The following is a 15,310-nucleotide window of genomic DNA, read 5'->3' as shown; positions in this document are numbered from 1 at the left end:
AATTGGTGAAGGAAAGATAGAAGTTTATAAAATTATGAGAGGTATAGATAGGGTGAACAGTTGGAAGCTTTTTCCCAGGGCAGAAATGACAATTACAAGGGGGCACAAGTTCAAGGTAAGGGGAGGGAAAGGTTCAGTGGAGATGTGCGGGGGAAGTTTTTTTACACAGAGAATGGTGGGGGCCTGGAATGCACTGCCCAGTGAGGGGGTTGAGGCAGATACGTTAGCGACATTTAAGACTTATCTGGATAGACACATGAATCAACGGGGAATAGAGGGATACAGGCAGTTGGTCGAGATAGGACAATGGTGCAGTCTTGGAGGGCCGAAGGGCTTGTTCCTGTGCTGTACTGTTCTTTGCTCTTTATTCTTTGAAATGAGAGTGAGACATACTCTGCCACATTGTTTTGTAAGTGATAAAAGCATAATCCACACTTGAGGACTGATGCTGTCAATGGCGTACAGTTGCACATGGATTTTGTGCCATGTGCATCAGGTATAAAGCAATGACCTTCCTACCACTGACAAGAAATCAATTCTCACGTCATGTTTCCTTGATATACTCAGAGTGATGTTGGGTTTTACACTGAAGCGACATGTGAAAAACACTTGCCTCGAGAGCGAACAATGAAGGTAAGCTTTAATAGCTGGCTGACAAGCAACTTGTCCTCGGGTGAATTTCTCTGTGCTCATTAGTTCTGGCGTGAAGACATCGCCATTCGGAAGCAGGGTAGAAAATTCAACCTCGGAGCCTTTTACAAAGAAACCCTCCAGCACAGAAAGAGGCCATTCGGCCCATCGAGTCTGCACCGACCACAATCCCACCCAGGCCCTACCCCATATCCCGACATATTTACCCACTAATCCCTCTAACCTATGCATCCCAGGACACTAAGTGCAATTTTAGCTTGGCCAATCAACCTAACCCGCACATCTTTGGATTGTGGGAGGAAACCAGAGCACCCGATAAATTACAGCACAGGAACAGGCCCTTCGGCCCTCCAAGCCTGCACCGACCATGCTGCCTGACTTAACTAAAACCCCCTACCCTTCCAGGAACCATATCCCTCTATTCCCATTCTATTCATGTATTTGTCCAGGCGCCCCTTAAAAGTCACTACCGTATCCGCTTCCACTACCGCCCCCGACAGAGAGTTCCAGGCACCCACCACCCTCTGTGTAAAAAACTTGCCTCGTCCATCTCCTTTAAACCTTGCCCCTTGCACTTTAAACCTATGCCCCCTAGTAATTGACTCTTCCACCCTGGGGAAAAGCTTCTGACTATCCACTCTGTCCATGCTTCTCATAATCTTGTAGACTTCTATCAGGTCGCCCCTCAACCTCCGTCATTCCAGTGAGAACAAACAAAGTTTTTCTAACCTCTCCTCATAGCTAATGCCCTCCATACCAGGCAACATCCAGGTAAATCTTTTCTTTACCCTCTCCAAAGCCTCCACATCCTTCTGGTAGTGTGGTGACCAGAATTGAACACTATATTCCAAGTGTGGCCTTACTAAGGTTCTATAAAGCTGCAACATGATTTGCCAATTTTTAAACTCAATGCCCCGGCCGATGAAGGCAAGCATGCCGTATGCCTTCTTGACTACCTTCTCCACCTGTATTGCCACTTTCAATGACCTGTGTACCTGTACACCCAGATCCCTCTGCCTATCAATACTATCAAAGTAACCATCTCTCGGAAATCTTTTCTTAAATTAATTCTTGAGATGTGAACACCGGCAAGGCCAAAATCTATTGTCATTGAAAAGAATGAATGCACTGCTTTCTTGAACCGCTGCAGTCCCTGTGGTATAGGTACACCCACAGTGCTGTTAGGGAGGGACTTCCAGCATTTTGATCCAGTGACAGTGAAGGGACGGCGATATATTTCCAAGTCAGGATGGTGCGTAATCTGCCGAGATGATGTGCATAATTCATGCAAATTGGACTCGTAGCTATTTGATTTATGAGGCAAGAATGTTAATAGCTGAGGCACTTACTTGTTCTAAATGTGCCCTTCACAACTCTGAACCTTAGCCCAGGTACACCCGCCGGTGGATCTGAAAGCATTGCTTTGACATTTGCTTTCGCTATTTCCCGGAATAGTTTCATGGTTGAATCATCCTAAATTGACCTCTCTAAGCTCAGCGTCTGTCCCTCTGCATTGTCTCAAGAGTTGGAGTTGCCTTACTGTGTGAAAATGATCAGGAACAATCACAAATGGGGGTGAAATTGGTCAGAAAATAGGCAGGCCTCTTAAATTGTGTGGACATAAGCGGATATAAGCAGTTGGTCTAGATAGGTAAACGTGATTGGTGCGGGCTTGGAGGACCAAAGGGTCTGTTCCTGTGCTGTACTGTTCTTTGTTCTTTGTTCATGTGAATGTTCAGATCCAAGGATGAATATTGGATGTGTTCCATAATATTCAGCAAATGTAATTCCACATCTTTTGCGATCTTACCCTTGTTCACTTTCAACCCGATGCAATTTGATCAGAACTGTTACTACCCAGTATCCAATTGCGGCTGGACTTTATTGTGGGAGTGTAATCAGGAAACTGCACTTGAAGTTGCACGCATTTTTGCATCCAATTTTGCTGAAGTTTACCTACACCCAAATATCCAGTCAGCGTTGAGTATCGGACACTCGGACCGAAAATTTGTGTAAACAGTTGAAATCAACATTGTAAATCAGGGATCCAGGAAAGCGAGGAACTCACCCCTTCCATTCCCTCCTGAAGCATGGGAATCAAAGTTTCATCCATCATTCATGCACAATATGTTTAAGGATATTGCAATCCTGGGAGGTTTCGAATTTTAATGTGTGCTATGCTTACGCCATGAAAACGCACTCAAAGAAAGAGAGAATTCAGAACAGGTCTGGCTGAAGAAAGAGAAAAATTTCTTGAAAACAAAAACCATAATAAGACACTCAGAGAAATGCCTGTGTTATTGCAGCAATAATAGGCGACTGCTAGTTAGCCGACAAACAACAGATTTATTATCTTTCAAGTATATATACTGAGTGCCCCAATGAGTATGTTCATTCTAAACTCCAGGATCTTCCTGGTTACAAAAGCCCACACTCTGGGCCGAGATCCCCCCCCCCCCCCCCCACCATTGGACGATTGGGTCATATGACCATCTGATGCACACTCCTTAAAGGGGCTAGCTATGGCATCCCTCCCCCTTTAAGTCCCTGATTAAAAAGTACCCTGAAAGCTTAAACACTTTTCAAAACATTAACAAGAATCGCTTCTCGGCCTTTTGGCTAAGATCAAGTGTAGTATGGTCGGCTGCACTTGGTTGAGGTCATTGGGTTACACTGAAGCTTCATATGTTTCATATGAAGCAATTTTTAAAAGCGGCATCTCGGCCTTTTGGCTAAGATGCAAATGAGCTCAAGTCTTGGAGGAGGAACTTCCCCCTTCTCCAATCAGCTTGGCTCATGTAGATCAGGCCCAGGACGGGGTGGTTTTGGTCGCTCGCCCTGTCTTGTCAGCCCGGATCGGAAATGTCTCAACTTGTTGAGACTCTGAATTGGATTTGATTTGATTGAATTGGAAAAGTATAAAACAAAACAAGAATGAACATTTAAAGTTTATTCATTAGTCACAACTAGGCTTATGTTAACACTGCAATGAAGTTACTGTGAAAATCCCCTAGTTGCCGCACTCCGGCACCTGTTTGGGTACACTGAGGGAGAATTTAGCATGGCCAGTGCACCTAACCAGCACACCTTTCAGACTGTGGGAGGAAACCGGAGCACCCAGAGGAAACCCACCGGGAGAATGTGCAGGCTCCACACAGACACAGTGACCCAAGTCGGGAATCAGAGTTTCAAAGTGTGAAAATGATCAGGAGCAATCACAAATGGAGGTGAAATTGGTCAGAAAATAGGCAGGCCTCTTAAATTGTGTGGACATAAGCGGATATAAGCAGTTGGTCTAGATAGGTAAACGTGATCGGTGCAGCCTTGGGGGACCGAAGGGCCTGTTCCTGTGCTGTACTGTTCTTTGTTCTTTGTTCATGTGAATGTTCAGATCCAAGCATTATTTTTTGGATGTGTTCTATAATATTCAGCAAATGTAATTCCACATCTTTTGCGATCTTACCCTTGTTCACTTTCATCCCTTTGCAACTTGATCATTACTGTTACTACCCAGTATCCTGGGTCCCTGGCACTGTGAGGCAGCAGTGCTAACCACTGCGCCACCGTGCCGCCCACATATTTAACACAGTTTATCAGAAACGCAGGGGGACTTTCAGAATGTGTTAATGGTAGAACAAAAGTAAGCAGGGTGGCAGCCTGAGACATGTAACTGATGTCCCCAGTGGGGTGGAGGGAAGGGAGAGAGAATGGTTGGGGAATAAAGATGGAAAGCGAGATTAGCAAAAAAGTGGAAAAATGAAACAATGGAAGAAATGAAAATAAAAATAAATAAATAAGATAAAATTAAATGAAATAACGTATTTTTATCTCAGTGCAAAGTATTATTGACAGGAGTGGAAGTTCTTGCGAGAGTCCCTAATGATGTTTTAAGCTCGTTTATCAGTGTCACAAGTAAGCTTACATTCACACTGCTATGAAGTTACAGTGAAAATCCCCTAATCGTCACACTCCAGCGCCCGTTCGGGTACACTGAGGGAGAATTTAGCATGAATTCTGCTAAATTCTAAATTTAGAATGTAGCATTTCCTCCCATGGAGTGTGGGAGGAAACCGGAGCAGTCAGAGGAAACTCACGCAGACACAGGGAGAAGGTGTAGACTCCGGACAGACAGTGACCCAAGCCAGAATTGAACCCGGGTCCCTGGAGCTGTGAGGCAGTGGTGCTAACCACTGTGCCACTGGGCCACCCGCTGAATTGCTGAACAAATTGCTGAAGGAAATGAGGTTGGGGTCTGGTTTGAGGTTGGGGTCTAGTCTGCCACATTCTGGTGGGATTTGAACTCACCTTTACCAGATCATATATCGTGCAAGAAACAATACTTTTCACTGTATGTTAGTACATGTGACAATAATGAACCAAATCAAATCAAATCAAATCAAATCAAAGATTATTAGTCCAGGATTTTGGATTGTTAACTCAAGTAAAATAATAGCCAGTAATCTCTCCAGTTTTGCTCCCTCCCTTTAACTGCACCTCACGTTGTACAAAGAGGCATTTTGCTCAGGAGAGAGAGCAGTTACAAGAGTACATTAAGGATTTACAGAAAGCATACTGGAAAATGTCACTGGAATGAGAAGCCTCACGTGAAACCCTTCCACCCAGAGCTGCCAGACTGATGGGTCTAGGGGGTCAGCCTTTGCAATCAGGATGGCATGTTTGCGGTTGGCTACAGCTCACCAGACAATGAGGTCGCACAATGGGACGAATGTGGAGCCAGTGGAGCAGCGAGAAGCTAGAATTCTGATTACCGTTCAAATTGAAAAAATAGCAAGTCCACCAAGTTGCCTCCCGAAGGAAATCTACGGCTGGCATCAACTTTAAGCAACGTCTCGGAGACGCTCGGGAGAGGTGCCGCGCTCATCACTGCATGATACAGCACACACTGTTTTAATGGGAGGAACTGGTCTCCCCGACTGCACGGCATGAGGAGTAACAGAGGCCCCGGGGTTCTGAGCTAAAGCAGAGGTTATTCATTTGACTGGCGTTAGCCCATAGTGCAGACACTAAAAAGGGTGAATATGAAAAGGATTGAACAGTGTGGGTATAATGACAGATCATTCAAGAGCTTCCAAAAACAATAAAAAAACACATAGCAATGATTTCAATTTCAAAGTGGAGGTTGGGGAGGGTGTGGGTGAAAATGCACAGCTCCATATTTAATTCACTGTCTTCAGATTTCATTGCTTGCTTTCCGCCTCAGAAAGACACCATTACAAAACTGAGATGTTTAATTCAGTGTAATGCAGAGGGGCGATACTGCCTCAGTCCGAGATTCTGCCCTTTGAGTGATTGGTTTCATTTTTACAAGGCACAGAGGACCTGGCCTGTTTCTTCCTGAAATGCTGCCGCAGCAAGATACCTGACTGAGGCTGCATCATTATTCACAGCCCCAGCGATCTCTGTACCAGCGCGGGGCAGCAGGGCAGGAGACAGCAGCAGCATCCCAAACAGCGCTAAATGTGCAAAGGGGCGCCTCCATGCAGCACAACTGCTTACTCTGGCAATATCAGCCTGCACCAGCCCACTTTATTTGTTTATTAGTGTCACAAGTAGGCTTACATTAACACTGCAATGAAGTTACCAAGCATGGTGGCACAGTGGCTAGCACTGCTGTTCACAGCGCTAGGGACCCGGGTATGATTCCTGGCTTGGGTCACCGTCTGTGCGGAGTTTGCATGTTCTCCCCGTGTCTACGTGAGTTTCCTCCGGGTGCTCCAATTTCCTCCCACAATCCGAAGGACGTGCTGGTTAGGTGCATCGGCCGTGCTAAATTCTCACTCAGTGTACCCGAATAGGTGCTGGAGTGTGGCGACGAGGGGATTTTCATTGTAGTGTCAATATAAGCCTACTTGTGACACTAGTAGATAAACTTTACTTTTACTTTACTTTTACTGTGAAAATCCCCGAGTTGCCACACTCCGCCGCCTATTCAGGTACATTTTTACTTCATCCTGAGGATGTGGGCATCACTGGAAAAGTCAGCAATTATTGCCAAATTGCCTTTGAAAGGTTGGTGATAAGTTGCCTTGTATGCATCCGAATGGTGTGTGTGTTATGATATGATAGAAACAGAGAAACTAGAAGCAGGAGTAGGCCATTCGGCCCTTCGAGCCTGCTCCGTCATTCATATTGATCATGGCTGATCATCAAATTCAATATCTTGATCCCTCCCTTCCTCCCCATATCCCTTGATCCCTTTAGCCCCAAGAGCTATATCGAATTTCTTCTTGAAATCATGCAATGCTTTGGACTCACTACTTTCTGTGGTAGTGAATTCCAAACATTCACCATCCTCCAGGTGACGAAATTTCTCCTCCCCTCAGTCCCAAAAGGTTTACCCCATATCCTCAAACTATGACCCCTAGTTCTGAAACATTCTTTCTGAGAGTCGATTTCACTCAGTTGGCTGGAAGGCTGATGAGTGATGCAACGTGTATGCCACTATCATGGGTTCAATTCCCATACCGGCTGAGGTTATTCATGAAGGCTTGCCTTCTCAACCTTGCCCGTCGTCTGAGGTGCACTGATCCTCAGGTTAAATCACCACCCGTCAGCCGATGGTCATCTAGGATTCTGGTAACTTTATCTTAGCTTTGATTTTTATCTACCTTTAAGGATGCATATCTTAAACTCCTGTCAACTGTAACTACCTCTACAGGATATAATGTTTTAGTGCCATGACTTGGGTGAGCAGCAGGGTAGAGATCAGATGTACTATCTGTATGTTGCCTTGTCTGTAAATAAAGAACTCGGATTATTGCTTCATAAATCCATGTCAGTGTGACTAGTATCTTTATGTCAACTAGAAGTGTGTAACAGTGTGGTAGACCATTTCTTACGTGTAGTTAAGAGTCAGGCATATTTTTAAAATTCATTTGTGGGACATGGGCATCGCTGGCTGGCCAGCATTTATTGCCCATCCCTAGTTGCCCAAGCAGTGGCTCTGGAGTCACATGTAGGCCAGACCAGGTAAGGACGACAGATTTCCTCCCCCAAAGGTCATAGTGAAGCAGATGGGTTTTTCCAACAATCGACAATGGTTTCATGGTCATCATTAGATTCTTAAAATACAGATTTCTTTCATTGAATTCAAATTCCACCATCTGCCGTGGCGGGATTCGAACCGGGGTCCCCAGATCATGAGCTGAGTTTCTGGATGAACAGTCTAGTGATAATAACACAAGGCCATCGCCTCCCGCACTGTGGGTCCAAAATCACACACAATTCAAATACTCTATATGGGGTGATGGTAATATGGTGGAAATGTTACTGTAGTAGTAGTGATCCAGAGGCCCAGAATACCGTTCCTGGGAAATGAGTTCAAATCCCATCACAGCCCAGTGGGAGGAATTTAAATTAAATGGATATATCTGGGTTAAAATGCAAGCTGTAATAATGATTGTGAAACAGCTGGATGGCCACGTTTTTCAAGAAGAGAAATAGAAACATAGAAACATAGAAAAACTACAGCACAAACAGGCCCTTCGGCTCACAAGTTGTGCCGAACACATCCCTACCTTCTAGACCTACCTATAACCCTCCATCCTATTACGCTCCATGTACTCATCCAGGAGTCTCTTAAAAGACCGCATTGAGTTCGCCTCCACCACCACTGACGGCAGCCGATTCCACTCGCCCACCACCCTCTGTGTGAAAAGCTTACCCCTAACATCTCCCCTGTACCTACCCCCTAGCACCCTAAACCTGTGTCCTCTCGTAGCAGCCATTTCCGCCCTGGGAAAAAGCCTCTGACAGTCCACCCGATCTATGCCTCTCAACATCTTATACACCTCTATTTGGTGAATCTGTAGTCCTTACCCAGTCTGGCCTGGATGTGGCTCCAGGTCTACAGCAACGTGATTCACTCTTAACTGCCCTCTGAAATGGTCCATGGCAAGAACACATCTACCTGCTCCAGAGCAAGTAGAGATATGGAGTAAATGCCAGCCTTGCCAACAATATTCCATTCCAAAATTAAATTTCAGAAAAAGATCTGGCAACAATGACAGATTTCAGTCCCCATAGCAGAGTAGTGAGCCGAAGGAATTTTTACCACAATCCTACGGTTACCAATTCCGATCATAGTTTTATTATTTTTTTATTCATTCGTGGGACATGGGCGTCACTGGCTGGCCAGCATTTATTGCCCATCCCTAGTCACCCAAGGGCAGTTGAGAGACAACCACATTGCTGTGACTCTGGAGCCACATGAAGGCCAGACCGGGTAAGGACGGCAGATTTCCTTCCCTAAAGGGGAAGGAGAACCAGATGGGTTTTTCCGGCAATCGACAATCGTTTCACGGTCATCAGTAGATTCTTAATTCCAGATATTTTTTATTGAATTCAAATTCCACCATCTGCCGTGGCGGGATTCGAACCCGGGTCCCCAGAACATTAGCTGAGTTTCTGGATTAACAGTCTAGTGATAATACCACTGGGCCATCGCCTCTCCCTGAATTCCAGATTTAATTTTTAATTGAATTTAAATTCTCCAACTCTCATGATGGGATGAGGTGGCATGCTCCCAGATTATCTCTGGAAAACTGTCCATCAACATAACCGCTAAGGTATCCTCCCAATGGAATGTAAGGTAAAATCCGTGGGAATTAGGTCTTACTGCGAACTGAGAAATAAATTGCACTGCAATTTCTCTGACTATCTCTATCAAATATCGAAATGCTTAGAGATTGCAATATGGAAACAAGTCATCAGCCAAACCAGCCCATGTTAGCGTTATTACTCCAACAGTTAATTCTAATCATTTTTTTCTACCTTCATCTGTGTACCTTCAACTCTTTCTTTATCATAACTTTCTTCCACTAAGCGATGAGTATTTCAGCCCAGTGTACAGACTAAAAAAAACTGGGAAGAGAGGACAAAGAGGCTAAAGTTTCAGAGTCCATTCGAGGTTGCTTCCTTAGCTGTGGTCGAGTGCACAATGCTTTTGCCTCCCAGTCAGAAATGCTGTGAATTCACATCCTACGTCAAGGACATGAGCACAAAACGCCAGTCTAACACTCCAGTGCAGTTCCACGAGACTGCTGCTTTGTCAGAGCTGCCCTCTTTCAAGTGAAACGTTCAACTCAGGCTCCCTCTTTCCCACCCCTCTTTCCCACCCCCTTAGGCAGAAGTAAACTAGCATTTTGAAGTAGAGAAGGGGAATCGCCCCATATCCTGGGGCGATTCCCATATCCAATCAACACTCAACCAACGTTACAAACACAGATAATTTGGTCATTGCCATAATGCAGTTTGTGGGAGGTTCCTGCATGCAAATTGATTCTCATGTTTCCTAGCAACAGTACCAGCAATTAAAAATATAGGATTGGCTGTAAAACATTTGGGACATCTTAAGGTTCCTAAATATGTCGCATAAATTCAAATCTTCCTTTTCCTTTTGTTCTCCATGTTCTCAATCAACCTGGATGTACAGTGGAGATGATAACCCCCCCCCCCCCCTGCATATCCTTTCTTTATGTGGGATGGAGGCAGCGATTCCTGTCACTTTTGTTCATTCCAGTGTGACGTTAATGTACCTTTAAGAAAGCTTTTTAAAAATCATGATCATAGCCTCAGCTGATGCCATTATTGTTGCCGGGTGGCCTACCAGATGCCCTTTTATTGTTCCTTAAATGGCTTGGATGGGAGTTGTTTGTTTTCACTTTGGGATTTTTTTATACCTCTACATTGTTCGGAGGAACTAGTTGGCAGATCAGGTGACAGAAGTTCTTTCATTTTCAGTTCTGAGCTACAGTTTCATTTTTAGAAGGGACAGCAAGCTAAAAAGAAGTGTTTTCCTTCTCGCCCAACTCTTTTGGAAATTCTGCTGGTTATCTGAAAGAAAGGTCTTACCTTCCTGCAGTAAAGATTCTGCAATTGGTGGCTTGACCAGAGAGTCTCTCCCTGGGTTCGAAGAAGCTGTTTTGACTTCAAACTTGTTCTGAGTGAATCCAGAGGACTGCAGACTTCAACCAAAGGACTCGATTTCCAGTATCACGTGAGCATTAGTCTTTGCTGTGTTGAACTTGCTTAACAGGTTTTGTCTACGGAAGGTTTTGGCTTTTGATTGGAACATCTTAGATATACTCACTAAGGGGTTACACATTAGAGTGGCTGTTTTGTTTCTTGTTTGTAATTGATAAAAGTTCTTGCTAATTTTCTTACTATACATGTGAACTATATTCTTAAATAAATTTTGTTAGGTAAAAGCTCCCTTGTGGGTCTTTTGAATCATACCTGAGGTGAAACATATCATGCTCATCCTAGCCAAATTCAAGAAGCAAAACGTATGATCTAGGCAGGCTCTGGAAGACACATTGGAGTTTCTGACCTGAACCATAACACCGGGCTACTCTGCTTTGTTTACAAGCCTCCTCTGATATTGTCATAAAGAAGGACATTATATTCTGCCACCTGTCGACTACAGCATGTTCTTTAGACATGTTTTCATGTATGTGTTTTTAAATCATTCATGGAATGTGCAGACTGGTGAATGGGCTAGCATTAATTGCCCATTTCCTTCCAATTTTCAGAAGGTCAACTTTGCTGTGGCTCTGGAGTCACATGTAGGCCAAATCAGGTAAGGACAACAGATTTCCTTCCCTAAAGAACATGAGTGAACCAGATGATTTCAAGTTCGCTATTCGACCTTCGATTCCAGATTTTTCACAGAAAGCTCTAAAGGTTGGGTCATTAAATATGTTGAAGGCTGAGAGAGGCGAACTGTTAATCAGAAGGGGCTCAGGGGTTATGGTATTAGGCCAGAAAGTGGAGTTGAGGATTATCAGATTAGATCAGCTATGATTTCATTGAATGGGCGAGGAGACTCGAAGAGCCAAATGGTCTATACTGCTCATATGTCTTCATGGAATCATAGAATCATACAGTGCAGAAGGAGGCCATTCAGCCCATCGAGTCCGCAGCAACCACTATCGCACCCCGGCCTTATCGCCGTAACCCCATGCATTTACCCCAGCTAGTCCCCCTGACACTAAGGGGCAAGTTAGCATGGCCAATCCGCATAACCTGCACACCTTTGGTCTTGTGGTATTATTTTTATTGAATTCAAATTCCACTATCTGCCGTGACAGGATTCAAACCTGGTTCCCCAGCATTACCCTGGGTCTAAATTAATCTGACGAAGGGTCATCCAGACTCAAAACTTTGGCTCTATTCTCTCTTCACAGATGCTGTCAGATCTGCTGAGATTTTCCAGCATTTTCTGTGTTTATCTCTAGATTGCTAGTCCAGTGACAATATCGCGATGCCACGGCCTCCTCATGCATCTTTCTATATATCACAGGACCACTGTGATCATCATCGAAATGATTTTCATCCAAGGTTAACTCTGCTCTGGGACAAAATTCTCCACTTCCCGTTCCTCTGACTTCCTTGTGTGCTGTGCAACGCACATTCTTCACCTCAGCTACCTCTGTGTTCCCAAGTGATCATGATGTGGAGATACCGATGTTGGACTGGGGTGAACACAGTAAGAAGTCTCACAACACCAGGTTAAAGTCCAACAGGTTTATTTGGAATCACAAGCTCACCTGATGAAGGAGCAGCGTTCCGAAAGCTCGTGATTCCAAATAAACTTGTTGGACTTTAACCTGGTGTTGTGAGACTTCTTACTGCTCCCAAGTGACTACATGGGCTAGTGGATGTGAGTCAGAAGCTGAATACTGTAGCAGGCGAATTCCAATAACTGTGCTATTGAAGCTTCTGTCCAGAAACCCATCTCATGTCAGATGAACTGCCTGTCCAAACCTGACAACGCTTTTCAAATATTGAGATGAAACGCAAAGACAAATCTTGATTGCTAATTGAGTCTGCAGCAAGGGTATTGGGAGAGAGTATGAACTCACATCTAGCATAACATCCTGGGATTGCTACAGTGTAAAACACATCCCACATCATAAATGAGCGTTCTCTTCAGAGCGAAATGTTATGTAGCAATATATTGACATATAGGTTGTAAAATTTCCTCTACTCTTATCAGACATTCGGGTGGCACGGTGGCACCATGGTTAGCACTGCTGCCTCACAGTGCCAGGGACCCGGGTTCGATTCCCGGCTTGGGTCACTGTCTGCGGAATCTGCCCATTCTCCCCGCATCTGTGTGAGTTTCCTCTGGGCACTCCAATTTCCTCCCACAGTCCGAAAGACGTGCTGGTTAGGTGCCTGTGTCACGCAAAGTTCTTCCTCAGTGTAACCTAAACAGGTGCCTGTGTGTGGCGACGAGGGGATTTTCACAGTAACTTCATTGCAGTGTAAGCCTACTTGTGACACTAATAAATAAACTTTAACTTATGGGGCAGCACGGTGGCACAGTGGTTAGCACTGCTGCCTCACAAATGTGAGGTCATTTGTGAGGTCATCCATTTTGGTAGGAATAACAGCAAAATGGGCAATTATTTAAATGGTAAAAAATTGCAGCATGCTGCTGTGCAGAGGGACCTGGGTGACCTTGTGCTGGAATCTCAAGGAGCTGGTTTGCAAGTGCAGCAGGTAATTAAGAAGGCAAATGGAATTTTGTCCTTTATTGCTAGAGGAATGGAGTTTCAAAACAGCGAGGTTATGTTGCAGCTGTATAAAGTGCTGGTGAGGCCACACCTGGAGTACTGTGTACAGTTTGGTCTCCTTACTTGAGAAAGGATATACTGGCACTGGAGGGGGTGCAGAGGAGATTCACGAGGTTAATTCCGGAGTTGAGAGGGTTGGCTTATGAAAAGAGACTGAGTTAACCGGGGCTATACGCATTGGAATTCGCCAGAAGAATGAGGGGAGATCTTATAGAAACATATTAGATTATGAAGGGAATAGATAAGATAGAAACAGGGAAGTTGTTTCCACTGGTGGGTGAAACTAGAACTAGGGGGCATAGACTCAAAATAAGGGAGAGCAGATTTAGGATTGAGTTGAGGAGGAAATTCTTCACCCAAAGGGTTGTGAATCTGTGGAATTCCCTGCCCAGTGAAGCAGTTGAGGCTACCTCATTGAATGTTTTTAAGGCAAGGATGGATAAATTTTTGAACAGTAAAGGAATTAAGGGTTATGGTGAGCGGGCGGGTAAGTGGAGCTGAGTCCACAAAAAGATCAGCCATGATCTTATTGAATGTCGGAGCAGGCTCGAGGGGCCAGATGGCCTACTCCTGCTCCTAGTTCTTATGTTCTTACATTCTTACAATGCCAGAGACCCGGGTTCAATTCCGGCCTCGGGTGACTGACTGTGGAGTTTGCACATTCTCTCCGTGTCTGCGTGGGTTTCCTCCGGGTGCTCCGGTTTCCTCCCACAGTCCAAAAATGTACGGGTTAGGTTGATTGGCCATGCTAAATTGCCCCTTAGGGGGATTAGGAAGGTAAATGTGTGGGGTTATGGGGATGGGACCTGGGTGGAATTGTTGTTGGTGCAATTTCGATGGTCCAAATGGCCTCCTTCTGCACTGAAGATTCGATGATTCTATGAAAAACTGGGTGACATGAACAAGTTGGGCCGAAGGGCCTGTTTCCCTGCTGTAAACCTCGATGACTCTATGACATTGAGCTGTGGAGATGCAATTAGCCAGAAATGAACAGATTTTCGTTAGCTAAGGACATCGAAGATATTGACCAAAGATGTATGAACGCATTTGAGGCACAAATCAGACATGACTAAAGACTGAATGTTGCACTCCACTCTTGCTCCAAGAAAAAGATTGGAACGTGGGATTATTAAGTTCTCATCTTTGTTTTCAGATGCGCCCGTGTTGTTGTCTGTCCCGATCTCTGTAATCTCCTCCAGCCCCACAACCCTGATATATCTCTGAATTCACTTGTTTGAATATTGGAGTCCTGGGCCCTGAGCTCTGGGTTTTCCCACCTGCGACCTCTCTGCCTCTCTACCCTCTTCAGGGCAGCACTGCTGCATCACAGCCCCAGGGACCCGGGTTCGATTCCCGGCTTGGGTCACGGTCTATGCGGAGTTTGCACATTCTCCCTGTGTCTGCGTGGGTTTCCTCCAGGTGCCCCAGTTTCCTCCCACAGTCCAAAGATGTGCAGGTTAGGTAGATTGGTGATTCTAACTTGCTCCTTAGTGTCAGGGGGACTAGCGAGGGTAAATACATGGAGTTATGGGCAATGCAGACTCGATGGGCCAAATGGCCTTCTTCTGCATTGGAGGATTCTATGATTCTCTACCTCCCTTTCCTCCTCAAGGTCACACCCTAAAACCACATTTAGACCCAAGTAAGAAGTTTCACAACACCAGGTTAAAGTCCAATAAGTTTACTTGGAATCACGGGCTTTCAAAGCCTTTGAACCAACTATTGGCCAGCTGTCCTAGAATCATAGAATCCTATCGTGCAGAAGAAGGCCTTTCAAGCCATCAAGCCTACACCAACAACAATCCCACCCAGGCCGTATCCCTGTAACCCCACATATTTAACCTGCTAATCCCCCGACATTAAGCGGCAATTTAGCATGGCCAATCCATCTAACCTACATATCTTTGGACTGCGGGAGGAAACCGGAGCACCCAGAGGAAACCCACGCAGACATGGGTAGAATGTGCAAACTCCACACAGACAGTGACCCAAGGCCGGAATTGAACCCGAGTCCCTGGCTCTGTGAGAGCAGCAGTGCTAACCGATGTTGTACAATC

The 15,310-nt window shown here is 45.1% G+C and overlaps 1 pseudogene; it reads left to right on the top strand.

Annotated features, from left to right (window-relative positions):
* The first annotated feature begins 3,250 nt into the window (after positions 1-3,250).
* LOC144495445 (U2 spliceosomal RNA) lies at positions 3,251-3,456 on the top strand (annotated as a pseudogene).
* The last annotated feature ends 11,854 nt before the right edge of the window (positions 3,457-15,310 follow it).

Source organism: Mustelus asterias, chromosome 6 (genome assembly GCF_964213995.1).
Source record: "Mustelus asterias chromosome 6, sMusAst1.hap1.1, whole genome shotgun sequence".
In the NCBI taxonomy this organism is placed as follows: Eukaryota; Metazoa; Chordata; class Chondrichthyes; order Carcharhiniformes; family Triakidae; genus Mustelus; species Mustelus asterias.
This window is presented reverse-complemented; position numbering and strand designations above follow the sequence as displayed.